This window comes from Artemia sp. Qi Xiang Cuo, chromosome 15, assembly GCF_049724085.1.
Source record: "Artemia sp. Qi Xiang Cuo chromosome 15, ASM4972408v1, whole genome shotgun sequence".
Lineage (NCBI taxonomy): Eukaryota > Metazoa > Arthropoda > Branchiopoda > Anostraca > Artemiidae > Artemia > Artemia sp. Qi Xiang Cuo.
The window spans coordinates 47,235,550-47,251,241 of record NC_142808.1 but is presented as its reverse complement, the minus strand read 5'-3'; the positions used below and the strand labels follow the sequence as shown (position 1 = coordinate 47,251,241).

Genomic DNA, 15,692 nt, shown 5'->3' with positions numbered 1-15,692 from the left:
TCAGACGTCTTCACAAAGCTAAATTCTATTATCCAGAAGAAAGGGTTCCACTTTTTGATGTCTCGTCAGCATCGCAATCATCATGTTAAAAATGGCACCTAAACCCAAAACTGACCGCATGACCATAACCACCACCATCGCCATGTTCTGTGTGTCAAGAGAAGGAATTTTGTTTAACATTTTTCAGAGGTAGTTATTATTTTTTTTCCTCCCCTCCTCCTCTCCACTCGGTGATATTTTAATAAAAAAACATATAAATCTTACAGCTTTATGCATTATCCTATCACCTAAACTTAAAAAAAAAAATTATTATATACCAGTCAATGTGTCAGTGGACATGAAGGCACACTACCATTTAACTTTTTTCTTGCCAAATATCTATCGCTCCCCCTGTTTCAGGGTGTCCTTCCCCTCTAGGAGATGCTTTTCTGGTGGCATTTTTACTTCAATTTCTTAAAATTCATATCCTTCAATTTTCACTAATACGAATTCGAATTTTAAACTTGGTCTTCCAAAAGGCTTACTCTTACAACTTTAAAATTTTTTAACACAAAAAAAAATTATTTGCTCTCCCGTAGACTGGGCGTCCTCCGTCCACAAGAAACCCATTCTTGCGGTGGCACTTTTTTCCTTCTTTTTTTTCAGCCCTTTTTATGGCCAACCTTAATGAACAACAAAAAAAAAAAAATACAACCAACCCATCAACAAAAACCAAAAATGACCTTAATACCGACGTGCATGAGGGCACAGAACTGAACAGAATCTTGAACCATGTCTCCTACGGACGAGGAGGCCACCCACGGCGGGGCTGGTCCTTCCAGCTCAAGTGCGTGTGCCCTTCGTCCCCATTCGTTTGAGTTCTTGATATAATTTTATGAGTGTCGAATGCATTCCGAGATCTAGAGCAGTGGAAGTGATGAATATCATTAGGAATCTTGTTATGCTCAGTAGAAGACTTAGTGTTTATACTTGTGCTAGCCGAGCTTAGTTTGATTTACTGAAACTCTTTTGTCCAGTTTCTTAGGGTTGTCTTTTGAGCTGTCATTATCGAGATGATTACTGAAACGTACCAATAAATATCTGAGAAACTAGTTATTTTTGTTTAGTTGGTTGCTTTACTTAGCGCTTTTTACTAATAACTCGGTAGTAACAGTTTTTCTGACTGTTGCTTTTCAGTTTTCTCTTCAAATACCCAAAGGCCTGGGTTTAATACCATGAAAGTTGGATTCTAAGTACATTCGGGAAAAAGGGATCTGTGTTTCTTCCGGATTCTTTCGTGTCAAAGCAGCAGATTCCTTTTTTTTCGTACAATTAAGAATCCGAGATCCAAGGGTGCGTCTTGGTACAGCCACTAAACAGAAAAGCAGGTATGATAAAAAGGAAAGGGGCGTGTGATGACGTGATAAAAGGCAACTTTTACCGCTGGTCAAGCCATATTGAATAGGGCTGCGAAGCGTGACGTCAATTTTTCGCGGGAAATTCAAATAACGATGAAATGTGGATGCGTAGACACGTTTTTTCGGAACTTTAGTAAATTGTTTTGGCCTAAAATATTTGTCGTAGATCCTACTAATCCACCAGAACGTTTTCACGTCGAAATAATACTAGGAATATTGATAATCAGTTGTTCTTTGCAACTAGAAACCACGTTTTAAGGTACTTTGAATTTTATACCTTGTTTTTTACGTCATAACTGCGCATCCCTATGTTGTATAACTTAAAAACCGTGTTCCGGGATTTTTTTTGAAATTTGAAGATTTTTTTTAAAAGAAAAATCGGAATTTTATTTTTGAGCTGGTGGCAACGCTGGATGTGTAATAGGAAAAAGTGACCCCATCAGTAACATCATAAGACTACTAAGTTTTTGTATGAATATCAAAAATTGTAGTCTCCTTTTCTTCTTCTTTAGTTGTATATCAATTGTTTTTAGTCTTGGGGGCTCTACTTCCTGTTACAAAAACCTGTCAATAATTTTTTACACGTTTTAAAATATTGCTTTTGAAGGTGCTAAAATATTCTACAGATACCGAATAACAGGCCAGCTGTATATATTTACATATTGCGCCCTTTGGAATATTTTATAAGTTTCCTTCTCTGTCCATTTTTAATGCCTCCGTGCCTCATGCCTCCAAGTGTCCCTCAAAATGCCCAGTTGTTACCTCTCGATAATAGCATCACACTACTAATTTCTAATTTTTATATATGTATTGGAATAAATTAATTTAAAATTAGATTCTTTAAAAGTTAGTGTTACAAGGGTGAAGCCAAGTTTCGCGTTCAAGAGAAATCTGACCTGGTCTACGTGTGAAAAAATCTAATCGCTTATGTTTTTACGTTCTCCGGACCTGTTGCATCTCGGTCCGTCTTTGTATAATCGTTGAAATAGGGAATGATTCTGCTGGTATATGTCTATCTACTATGGTTTGACCTTAGCTTGGTAAGCCCGGACCCAGAGATCGAACCCGGCTATAGCAAATTACTACAGGGCCGATGCAGGGACCTAGGTAGTCAAGAAGCGTCATCGTTAATCCGATAACTTACTTTGATAGTGTAGCTATATTTGGGAATCAGCAAAATGTTATTGTTTAAATCTTTACGAACGAGAAGTGCTATCAAATTCGTCCATATAGTTAGTAAGTATAGTTACATATTTAGTAAGCATAGTATAGTTAGTTTTTAAGCACTGCAACACTTGCGAAAATGTGGTAGAGTTTCAATGACTTCACAGTATTGAAACAACCAAATAAACCGTAATCACTGGAGAGCAGATTGGCTGAATCATGACAGAAGAGTTCAATTTACCCTGACACCAAAAATAATTGTAACCTTGCAATAATTAGATCTTTATTAATGTAACAAAGACACATAGGGAGTAAAGCGAGGGGTTACCCATTTTCACCGCCTGGTGTAAATCATGTTAAACCATGTGTGCCGCACAGTTCCACCCTTTGTGACACACTCTCCATAATGATTGTGCTATACTTGGCACGTGCCGTCTGTTGTAAGGGATTTTTGAATGCAAGTTATACTTTATAATGATAATTAATCAAATTTTGTGTCGTGAATTATCTTGAATTAAAAATCATATCTGCAGAACTATATCAAGATTAACTTGAAAAAATACTGACAGGCTAAATAGGCAATTTAATATGGAAGAGCTACTTGAAACTGAATTCTGATTTCTTTATTTTCGCTAAATACTAAAGTTCCAGCAAAAACAAGAAGCCTATATACAACAGTTTAAGGTGGACTGACAAACAAACAAACAAATTTGTCAACCACAAGATGGTGTTGGTTCCCACTCTTTCAAGTTTCCCTTACTATTTGAATGCTAGTCTATGAAAACATGCGAGTTTTTTCCAACATTAAATAAAAAAAACAAGTTTTTTAAACTGAAAGTAAGGAACGACGTTAAAACTTAAAACGAACAGAAATTATTCCGTATATGAAGGGGGCTGTCCCCTCCTCAACGCCTCGCTCTTTACGCTAAAGTTTTTTTCTTGTTTAAAAAAATAGAGTTGTGAGAAAGTCAAACTTTAGCGTAAAGAGCGAGGCGTTGAGGAGGGGACAGCCCCTTCATATACGGAATAATTTCTGTTCGTTTTAAGTTTTAACGTCGTTCCTTACTTTCAGTTAAAAAAACTTGTTTTTTTTATTTAATTTTTGAACGTTTTTGAATTAATGCAGGTTTTGATTTTGGCTCACCGTACATGAATAATTAAAACAAAATTTCATATTATTTGCTTAAATGGCTTTCTCGAAACTTGTTTAATTTTATTTACGAACGTTTTTATTAGTAATAAATATACGTAACTTAGAATTAACTTACGTAACGAACTTCTATATTCATAAATTTTTAACACGTATATTAGGGGGTTCGCCCCCTAGTCAATACCCTGCTCTTTAAACTATAGTTCGAATTTTTTTTTCCAGTTCTTTAAAAATGACCTCTTAATCACAGTCAGTTGATCAGTTGAAAAACTTGTTTTTTTTTTTATTTAATTACTGATCTTTTTCTTTAATAATTCTGGGAAATCCGGCGCCCCCTTCATAGCAATGTCCCTTCCCCCATGTAAACTTCCTTCATGGAAAGATCCTTCCATATAGCCCCCGACCCTCTCCTTCCCCCACCTACCAGAAAAAATCTCCTCTGAAAAAGTCTGTATACTTCCCAATAACCAATACAATATGTTAACATTGAGTAAAGTTCATAACTTTCAGCCATCCCCCTGGGGACTTTGGGGGATCAAGTCATCCTAAAAGACATTTTTATCATATTTTCGACCATGCTGAACAAAATGGCTATCTCAAAATTTTGATCGGGTGACTTTGGGAAAAAAATGAGCATGGGAGGGGGCCTAGTAGCCCTCCGATTTTTTTAGTCACTTAAAAAGAGCACTAGAACTATTAATTTCCGTACCAATGAGCCCTCTCGCGATGTTCTAGTACCACTGGATCGATACGATCACCCCTGGGAAAAAACGAAAACAAAACAAAAAAACAAACAAATGAACACGCATCCGTGATCTTTCTTCTGGCAAAAAATGCAAAATTCCACATTTTTGTAGATAGGAGCTTGAAACCTCTACAGTAGGGTTCTCTGATACGCTGAATATGATGGTGTGATTTTCATTAAGGTTCTATAACTTTTAGGGGATATTTCCCCCTTTTTTTGAAAATCAGCCAAATTTTATCAGGCGCGTAACTTTTGATGGGTAGCTCTAAACTTGATGAAAATTATATATTTGAAATCAGCATTGAAATCTGATTCTTTTGATATATCTATTGGTATCAAAAACCCGTTTTCTAGAGTTTCGGTTACCATTGAGCCGGGTCGCTCCTTACTTACAGTTCGTTACCACGAACTGTTTGATAACATTTGGTTGGTTGGGAGAAAGATTCCAACCATAAAGATTTTCCAACCATAAAGAAAGATTTAAAGGAAATGGGAACTTCATGGGAGGATTTAAAAAGGGAGGCTTTAAATGGATTGGGATGGAGGAGGAGCGTGCGTAGCTGTGTTGAACTCCGGCGGCTCGGTGCTGCGGTGAGTTGTTATTAGTAGTAGTAGTAACAATTTATAAACGCTAATCTGTCAAACTCAAATGTAATCTGACGACAGGAATAACCCCAACAGAGATCTAAACACTTCATCTGTTGAAATTCCCGGCTACTGCAGAACTTTCTACCTAAGGCTTGAATACTTTCAGTTTGAAGCATAACTACTTTTAAAGTCTTAGGAGAATCCAAAAGAAAACGCATGTGACAAATGTCAAATTACCCCCCCCCCTCCAAATCCTTAAAAAACAGAAGCTGGGACTCACTGTAATATTGCTCCATTTCTTTATTATATTTTTTTTTATAGAAATGACGGTACAGTGGTGAAAACCGTAGGGAATCGCTATAGCTTATCACCTCCGACAATGCAGTTTTATAGAGAGATAAAGATAATAAAGGAAAGTAACTTCGTGCGATAGTCATTTTTTCTTCTTCACAACAGTATCAGGAATGATTGACCAGACACAATTCTTAGAACTTAGAAATAGGTAAACAGTAAATTCCAATACCGGTATGTAAAAACAAAAATCTCTGCGCACTGTAAATTTGGGTGTAAAATCAACCTGGTAAATTTGATTGAGGTACCCATGTCTTAAATATTTTCCGCGACTCCAAAACTAAGAAAAACATTATAGCCTTAATGTCAGTTTTAAAGAATGTAAGCAAATTACAAAAATAGTCTTAAAATATTAAAAAATATGTACATATTCTTAATATATGAATTCCTCATATATTCTTTAACGAATAGACGCAGTTTTTAAACAGCGGCAAGTATAATTGCCATAAGACTACCCATTCGGGGTAGTAGCGTTACAGTACCCCTCGTTCTTGCCGTTGTCTCTATTGGAGATACCCACCAAAAACTAGGATGAATATTATCAAAGCGTTACAAAACTGAAACCCCTGAAGGTTGTATCTCACCATTTCACATTTCAGAGATAATTGCTTAAAATCATTTGATAATATACTCTCAAAGGGAGAGTCGGCACGGCAGTGTAAGTTCAATCACACTTTGACCCACCCTGATGTACACTGCCTTGCTAATTTTTCTTTTTGGAATAGTTTAGCAACTGATTTTCGTCAATTATCTCAGAAGTGTTAAAATGTCACACACTATCTTTAGGGATGACAGTGGGGAAAAATCTTTAACGGCCAAGGCCGTATTCTGGAGGGGGGGGGGTTAGGGGGTTTGGAGATACCCACCAAAAACTAGGACGAATGTTATCAAAGCGTTACGAAACTGAAACCCCTGAAGGTTGTATCTCACCATTTCACATTTCAAAGATAATTGCCTAAAATCATTTGCTAATTAACTCTCAAAGGGAGAGTCGACACGGCAGTGTAAGTTCAATCACACTTTGACCTCCCTGATGTACACTGCCTTGCTAATTCTTCTTTTGGGAATAGTTTAGCAACTGATTTTCGTCAATTATCTCAGAAGTGTTAAAATGTCACACACTATCTTTAGGGATGACAGTGGAGAAAAATCTTAAACGGCCAAGGCCGTATTCTGGGGGGGTGTCAGGGGGTTTGACTCCCACCCCAAAATGTTTGTCCGACTCGTAAAAAGGTAATAAAAAAGAATCCAAACACATTTTTGATGTGATTTTTGAAGTTTTTTGTAGCCCCCCCACCCGAACAAAAATCCTGGATACGACCGTGGGCCAATCAAGATTATTTTGGTTTGTTTGATAACATATCAATTATTAGCCCCATAAAGGGTCTTGTGCTCCAGGGTCAAGGTCGTATCCAGGGGAAGAAATGGCTACCAGGATTAACCCCAATCTAAAAAATAAGTCAGACTCGTAAAAAAGTAACAATAAATGTATAGGCTACAAGCAAATTATTTATATTTTTTCACAATTTTTCTTGTACCCCCCCCCCCCAACAAAGATCCTGAATTCTGCCTTATTTAGGAAGCACCCACTTTCTCCCATCTGGCGTAAACACACTAGGGGGTGGGCACCCCCTTGCTCGTGCTAGTTTTCAAAAAGTTACCTTTAATCAGATACAGAAAAAAGTCATTTCAATCCCGTTTATAACGCTCTTATTAATTCTGATCCTTCGTATTTCCCATTATCATATTTCGCAATTTAATGAAAATTCCGAAACTACCAAATCCAATCAGTAATTAGCAGTCAGAAAAGCTTTAAATATAATAGATCCTCAATTAAAAATTTTATTCAGTCACACAGCATCGGGTTTTTACTCGGCTGCCTTTTCATCGTTACTCCACACAGAGATTCTCCTCCTTCGTTTGGGGGTTTTCGAGTTTAGTTTGGGGGTTTATACCGTCCCGAAGAATTTTCTACTTTCTAATCTTTTAATTCGCACTGAGGACGTCCGAGCAGAGGTCTTGACGGAAGTGTACGCTTTCTTTCACTTTTTGACGCACCTTGTTTTTCTTCCTTGTTCTAAGTTTTCCAGTTACATCAAATATCTTTGTGACTAAAATCTGGAAAATCTGAGTGGTTGCCACTTTGTGAATTGTCTACGCCACTTGCCATATGTATAGGAAGTACCCTTAAGCATGGCGCGAAAAATGCCACACGATGGGAAACAAAGTGGCGGTCCAGGATGCACACCAGATGGCGAAAAAGAACAAGACCTTGGAAACGATGTACCAAAGGAAACAATACCCTCTACGATTCGAAACTAATTCAAACTAAACAAACTTCTCGAAAGTTTAACAGTAGTTTACTATCTATAATTAGGAGAGTTATTGATAGGGGGCGATTATAGGTGGTTTTCATCTTCATTTTATCCTTTTTTTTAATCCATTTTTTTTACATACAAGCTTAACGTGCTTGCTTTACGTACGTAACCTAGAAGAGTGGTTAGCGCGCTAGACTTGAGACACTTTGTCTGAAGGACAGGGGTTCGTGAGGACGGGGGTTCGAGTCCTGGTGTCGCTGGTTATTTGGGTTGAACGGGAGTCAGTGACGTGACTGTAAGCTATGTCAGAGTCGAACCATCTCTAAGTGGGTACCTGGAGAAATCTGGTGAAGGTAAACAGGAAGGGTGTGCGAAAGCACAGGATGTCCAGGCCCCCACCCCCCTTGCACTTCCTGGCTGAAGAGCCATGAAATAGAAATTAGCACCGCCAGTAGGGATTGTAAATTCCAATACCGTATTCTTAACCTTAAATGCTTTGTAGCGAAAACCTTTGGCTTAAACAATTTTTGTCTCAGTAATAAAACAGTTTATCGCAAAAAGCCATAAAAACTAATGAGAGAAGAATACGTAGTTGCTCTAAAATACCAGCACTATCTTCTGCTACCCAGAAATATTCTATTATAATTATAGATGTGCTTACTCCTTCTCTTTAATCACTTTTTCTTTAAATTAAGTAGTATATTGAAAAACTTTTACTCATTTTTTCAACTAGATTGTAAAAAACTAGTAAAGAGTTAAAAAAATTGCATACTTTCATATAATAACAACTAAATCGTGGGTATTAACAAAATTCTTTCCGATGAAATTTCAAGAGTGTTCAAACATTCTTTTATAGTCCAGGTCAACACCTTTCAAATTTTCATGCAGGAATAAAATCCTTTGATAATCTTGAGCGATAACCTAAATTAACTTGACATACACAGCAGACAATGTGAGTGACAATGACACACACATCGGAAATATTTTTTTTTCACATTTCTATCATACCTCAAGTAGAGCCTCTTTACGCACAAGCCCATAATAATAAAAGGCATTGTTTTTCATTTAATGACGTGTTGCAAATCGGGGAAAAAAAACTTGTAAAACAAATGTAAGTCACGGAGCCAATACTAAACTTTCACCGTAGATAAAAGCTGATCACCTATCCCCTCCCCCCTAAGAAGTGACCCCTTGATCGACAAAAGCCCAGTGCATCGAAATAAAACACGAAATGACGATAATAGATGTATAGTTTTAGGCCTCCAGCCTTTTTTCCGCGTAACGCAACCTTAAAAACCAAAACTGAACCCTCTCCCTGGACAGAAGTTGCTAATCCCCCCTCCCTAAGAAGTGATCCACAGATTGACAAAAGCCTACTGCATTAATCTATAGTTTTACATCTTCGTTTCTTACGTATAATTAAATAAGAAAACAAGTTTTTTAAACTGAAAGTAAGGAGCAACATTAAAACTTAAAACGAACAGAAATTATTACGTATATAAGGGGTTTGCCCCCTAGTCAATACCTTGTTCTTTACACTAGAGTTCGAATTTTCTTCGAATTACGAACCCCTGAATCACAAAGGCCGTTTAATTAGAATAGTCCCCTTTTTTGAAAGTACTAAAAATAAATTAACATAAAGAACGAGGTATTGTCTAGAGGACGAACCCCTCATATACGTAATAGTTTCTCTTCGTTTTAAGTTTTAATGTTGCTCCTTACTTTCAGTTGAAAAAACTTGTTTTTTTTATTTAATTTCTGATCGTACTTTAAATAATGCTTGGAAATCCGGCGCCCCTTCATAGAAATGTCCCTTCCATCATGAAAACATCCTATATGGAAAGATCCTCCCACGTAACCCTCTCCTCCGACACCCCAAACCAGAAAAATTCCTCGTGGAAACGTCTGTATGCTTCCTGATAAGCAATACTATATGTAAACAATGGGCAAAGTTCATAACTTGCAGCCCTTCTCCCGGGAAAAGTAGGGGATGAAGTCATCCTTAAAGACATATTTATTAGATTTTCGAATGAGCCCTTTCCCAATATTCTAGGACCACTGGATCGATACGATCATCCCTGTAAAAAAAAACAACAAAACAAACAAACACGCATCCGGGATCTTTCTTCGGCCAAAAAATACAAAATTCCAAATTTTTGCAGATAGGAGCTTGAAACCTTGACAGTTGGGTTTTCTGATACGCTGAATTTGAAAGTGTGATTTTCATTAAGATTCTATCACTTTTAGAGGGTGTTTTCTCTTTATTTCGGAAATAAGGCAAATTTTTTCAGGCTCGTAACTTTTGATAGGTAAGACGAAACTTGCTGAAACTTATATATGTGAAATCAGCATTTATGCTGATTTCACATATATAAGTTTCAGCAAGTAAAAAAAAACGGCAAAAGTTTATTCGATTCTTTTAATGTACCTACTGGTACCAAAATTCCATTTTTTAGAGTTTTGGTTACTATTTAGCCGGGTCGCTCCTTACTTACAGTTCGTCACCACGAACTGTTTGATGCAACCTTATAAACCAATACTGATATTTCACCTAGATTACTACTCATCTCCAACCGACGTGCAAAAAGTGGGGTAGCATGGTAGGCCTGCTACCATGATAAACAATATAAGATAATACAATTATATAGATTTACAGTAATAAATCTATAGTTGTACAATGTATAATGCAACCTTATAAACCAATACTGATATTTCACTTGATTTTGCTACTAGCCTTTTTGGAACTTTTGCATACCCCCTCCACCCTCCCTAAGAAGCGATCTCTGGATCGACAAACGCCTACTGCATCAAAGTAGTACATTGCATGAAAATAATAAATATGCGGTTTTACAACTTCGCTTTCTTCGTATAATGCATCCTTATAGGTAAAAATTGGAATAAAATCAAACAAATAACCTTATTAAAAAAAAAAAAGATTTACCTGTTACAAATTTAGCAACTCAAAGATACGTTGATAGTTACTTCTAATCCAAATATAATATAAGCACTGGATATTTGAGTCCTTCTAAAGTAATGAAACAACAAACTCTGTATCCTTAGAAACCAATTTATGAATTTCTAAACTGTTTCCCAAAAAATGAATTTTCAGACCACCTGCCATAGAGCTACTGTGCACTTGATCGTAAAATACAGAACACCAATGAAATATGAGATGGAAATTGAGACCCCTGTATTTTGTAAGGTAATCGACTGGGAAAAATCAAAAGGGTTGACTTGGAGAGGGTGTGAGTTATGCCGACATTTGGTAATCTTGCGAAGAAATGTTTCGTGCGTACGAATGTAAGAGCCCACATTACACATCAAGAAGGGGAAGGGGAAAGAGACCATAAAAATGAATGGATAAGTCGACGAAATCAAAGAGCAAGTTCAAAAAACAAAGCTGAACTTTCAAGTTATTGCTTTTATGGGAAATGACGGTATCGGGGGGTTGTTACTCTTAATCACCTGGTGTATGTCCCGAAGTGTCACTTGCATCACGAAGTCCTAACAAGCGCAGAACACTTTGCGCAGGGTGTGCACCCTTCAAAAGTTTGACCCTTCAGAAGGTATACTATCTGTTTTGAAACTAAATAACTAGAAAAAAATAACATCCAGCATTTTATAATGTCTTTGCAATCGACATAACATGGAAGACGGCAAAGATAAATTGAATTTTTCTAAAAAAAAAAAAAAAAAAAAGGAAATCTGAGTGGGCGCCCATTTTCTACCACTTGGTGTAGCCTACATCTCAGAAAACCAAATGGGTCACAAAATTCCACCACGCTTGACATGGTTTCCAACACAATTGACTCTCACCACCTGCTGTACATTGGGCACCCTTCAAAAAAATTTCGAAACAACTTTTTTGTTTAGGTTACGGGAAAGGTCGAAATAATTTTTTTTTACTTTTATCAAAACATCCGTTATTTATGTTATTTAAAATTATTTTATGCTATTTATAATTAATTTTTTATAGCCCCAGTCTTAGAATAATTATTATTGTAGTACTAAAATAAAAGAAGTAAAGTTTTTGGGAATGGAGGATGGGGATGCAAAAGGGTATGGGGGATGGGGATGTAAATAGGGATGGGCACATTACCCTCCTCTTATATAGAACGAATTTGGTTTGTTTTGTTCTAAGGATTTGTGCCACCATTTAAGCCGAATTTAAATTCTTGGTAAACGTTATGACTAAGTTTTAGGATAAAAGTTTCAGAAATGGATTTATAGCCAAAATTAGCTCTCGGTGAGGTATGTTGGGTCCCTATCTATATCCCTTCGCTACTCGTAAGGATTTACAGATTGGGAATTTAAAGATCCATATCTATTTATTAAGCACCCATCATTATGATGGGTGCTTAACATAGCATGATAAGACGGAGAAGAGGAAAAAGAAAAGTAAAAAAAAGAAACAAAACAAAAACACACGAAGAAGAAACCAATTACTGCACTAACTGTGGTCATAGCAACGACATTTAACGATAAAAATTTAAATATAAATTAGAAACAAATTTAAATATTACCGCACTAAACTTGATCATGACACAGACATCCAAAAATACTAGACACTATTGAATTAGAGCATGATACAAATTATTCTGTGAAGAATTGAGTTTTCGGTTATGCTTGGCCAGGGTCGTATCCAGAACTTTTCCGGAGGGGGGGGGGGTTAAAAAAACTTCAAAAAATGTATCAAAATCAAAAATGTGTTTGTATTCATTTTTTGTTACGTTTTTACGAGCCGGACAAACGTTTCGGAGGGGAGGAAGGGCCCGAACCCCCTAACCCCCCCCCCCCCAGATACTGTCTTGTGTTTGGCAATTGATTAGAAATTGGAAGATCAGGGTAAGCGAGTTTAAATTCTCTGACCAATGGATAATTCCGATGCCAAGGTGGTAACCGAAACTAATATTTAGCCAACCGAAAAAAAGGAGTGGAGTTTCAGACAATCAGTTCTACGCAACATCTTCCAAAATGGAGGAATATGCATGATGTGAGGAAGGACTATGGCATTGAAACGGCTAACTAATATAGGCAGTTGAATCGAAATTTCACTGCAACGAACGATGCATAGGGAGCAGATAAACGTCTTTTGATAACAGCCTAGGATCAGGGATTGAGTGTAGCGTACCGAGAAACCAATGGGAAGACTGAGAAAAAGGGGGCGGTCAACAGCTCTAACAATGGTATCACCTTTGGGCGGTGGCTCACCTTTCAAGTTGAAAATTTCTGACTTATCGGGATCAGAACAAAGGCCAAATTTAAGATACTCCTGTTGAAGTGTGCCAAAGATCTTATTCATTCTTTGGAGGGTACGGCTGTGATTTAAAACGCCATCTGCATAACAAACTAGTGACAAATTCAATGAAGACAGAATCAGTAATGTGGAGCACGGGTCTTGAAGATCCAACACAACACAGAATTATTGAAAAGATTAGGAGAAGAAACTGCTCCTTGACGTACACCTTGCAAGACAGGAATGAGTCTTCTACGTAGAACAGGGGGCATATTCTTATCCGGAGGTAATTTCAGACGAAAATATAGTCGAGGGTGGCTACATTTTTCGAAAATAGTGAATCGCTGTGGAATTTAGTCCACGTTTGGCCACTTTGAGGACAATAACTGGGTGAATGAGGGAATCAAAGTCAATTCTGATATCGTGACTAGCGAAACCTTCTCCCAAAGCCCCGGCATCAATTGTGAGGGCATCAGCACAACCTTTTCGCCGCTTGAACATGAACTGGTGAATATCACAACGATAGAGAGGGCTTATTTGTACGAAAACCGAAAATTCTAGTACCCCCTTTAAACATCCAAAAGATTGTGCCGTAGCAATGTTGTATTTTCTGCCATTTTATGGCACTGAAATAAGGTTTCGACCAAAAGAGAGCAAAGTTGCTATCAGCTGGAGATTCTGAGATAGCCATTCAATTTAAATTTATAGAAAAACTATTTGAGAGGCATTTGAGACTATTTGAGAGGCAGCAATGCCCTACAATAGCGAATCCGTCCCTAAAGAGTCACCAACTCCGTATAAAGCGAATGGTAAAAAAAAGAAGAAGAAAAAAACACATTTAAAAAAGAAAAGAACAAAAAGGTAAATAAATTCAATCGGTGCTCACAAATATGATTTATTTAGATTGTAGGCCAGGACCGTATCCAGGATTTTTTTTTAAGGGGTGTTTTAAACAAGAATTTTTTTTCGGGTGGGACGGGGGTTTACACAGAAAAAAACTAAAAAAACGCATAAAAATGTGTTTATATCCATTTTTGTTATGTTTTTACGAGCCAGACAAACATTTTTTTGGAGGGGGGTCAAACCCCCCACCCCCTTCAGGATACGGCCTTGTTGTACGCCCCTGGCAAATAAGTTCTTTGTCTCTGAGTTGGCGGTAAAACTTTACTTCAGCGATTTTTGCGGATTCAGAATGTCAAGGATCTACTACATAAATGGAACTTTAAAAATGTGTAGATAACTAACAATAGGCAATAGAAGATGTTTTCAAGTACCCACTTTTACACCTTTCCTCCTCTAAGATACTAACTTTTCACGAGTCAGGAACATCTGACTCGTGACTGAGACACGAGTGACAGACACGTGACAGAAACAGAAAAATATTTAGAAAATTTTTAATTAGAAAACAGAAAAATTAAAAAATATATAAAAAGATCTATAGACTCATGCATGCATACTTAGGCCAAATTTGAAGCCTTTGTAAAAGTGATAACTTTCAGAAATAACACACACTAGTTGGCATACGCCAAGCGTGGTGAAACTGGTGCCAAGCGGGGCGTACATCAACCATACGTCACGGAATTGTGTCATATATACCATAACTGTGTGGCATCCTGAAATGCCTACGCGGTGGCGGAAATTGGAAGAAACCTATGTAAAAACGCTTCGATATTATCTGTTTTCAGAGGATCTATATAGTCTTGCAAAAAAGAAACTGGCAGATTTGCGAGCTTGATAACACCATCCGGCAAGGCCGTATCCAGGGGGGTGACCCGGTTTGAACCCCCCCCCCTCCGAAATTTTTGACCGAGTCGAAAATTAGTCTAAAAAATACCTGTAAAGACAAAACCTTACCAGAAAAACCGGAAAAAATCGGGTAACCCCCCCCCCCCCGAAAAAAAATCCTGGATCCGCTCTTGCCATCCGGAACCGTAATCTGGACCGTAGACGCATTCCTGAAAGCTTCATTTCTCTAGCTTCCCGAGTTAGCGAAAACTCGTAAACTTTCACCTCCAATCCTCTCTTAATTGCAAGGTTTGGAGGTACTACTTGAGGAGGTACTTATGTATTATACCACCAACACTCAAGAAGTGAAGTTAGATTAATCCTAAGGAAAAATACCAAAACATGACGAAAATATAATACCTCGTACTTTAGAAACAAATTAAGGCTAAATATTTGCACATTAAGGGGGTGAGAATAACCTAACCCCCTCCCCTCTAATGCGCAAATATATAGCCCAAATTATATAATTCCAATGTATTCTGTCACCCGCCACTTGTTTTCCACTGAGCGTAAGCTAATTGTTTCTTAATACAAACCGGTTTGTTCTCGAGTTTTACACGGCGTAAACTATGTTGGCGGTATAATACATAAGTACTCTCTAGGAAATCACTTCAAACTCTAATATTCAAATTTGGATTAAAAGCCGGTCGAAATCCTATGAATGTAAACAGCTTAAAATGAATGTAAAAAGCTAAAAACACGAAAAAACGATCCTAGAGGTTATAGAAGACTGCCACCCCTTATTCCCTGCACTCAATATCTTTTTGAGTTAGCAGCTAAACCAAGAAACTTTCCGTACGCATGGGTCTGATCCCGTGGGAGGGAGGTAATAGAGCATTTTTCAAAGAGATGGGGTCAAATTTGGATAAAAGTACAGATGAGGAGCTATGGACTGATTTTAGGGGAAATGCTCTCTCCTTCAGTTCGCAAAAAAAATTAAGAGAAAAAAGGGTTTAAT

At 37.4% G+C, this 15,692-nt stretch overlaps 1 protein-coding gene across 2 annotated transcripts in view; it reads right to left on the bottom strand.

The window, feature by feature from the left end:
- crb (cell polarity complex component crumbs) overlaps window positions 1–15,692 on the bottom strand; it is a 208,009-nt gene that overhangs the window by 186,480 nt on the left and 5,837 nt on the right. Inside the window, exon 1 of one of the 2 annotated variants that reach the window (XM_089101650.1) lies at window positions 10,655–10,743. The exons of the other annotated variant lie outside the window; for it this stretch is intronic. The gene's annotated coding sequence lies outside the window, so the exon portion shown is untranslated. Of the gene's footprint in view, window positions 1–10,654; window positions 10,744–15,692 lie in introns of those variants that run through there. 2 annotated transcript variants of the gene reach the window in all.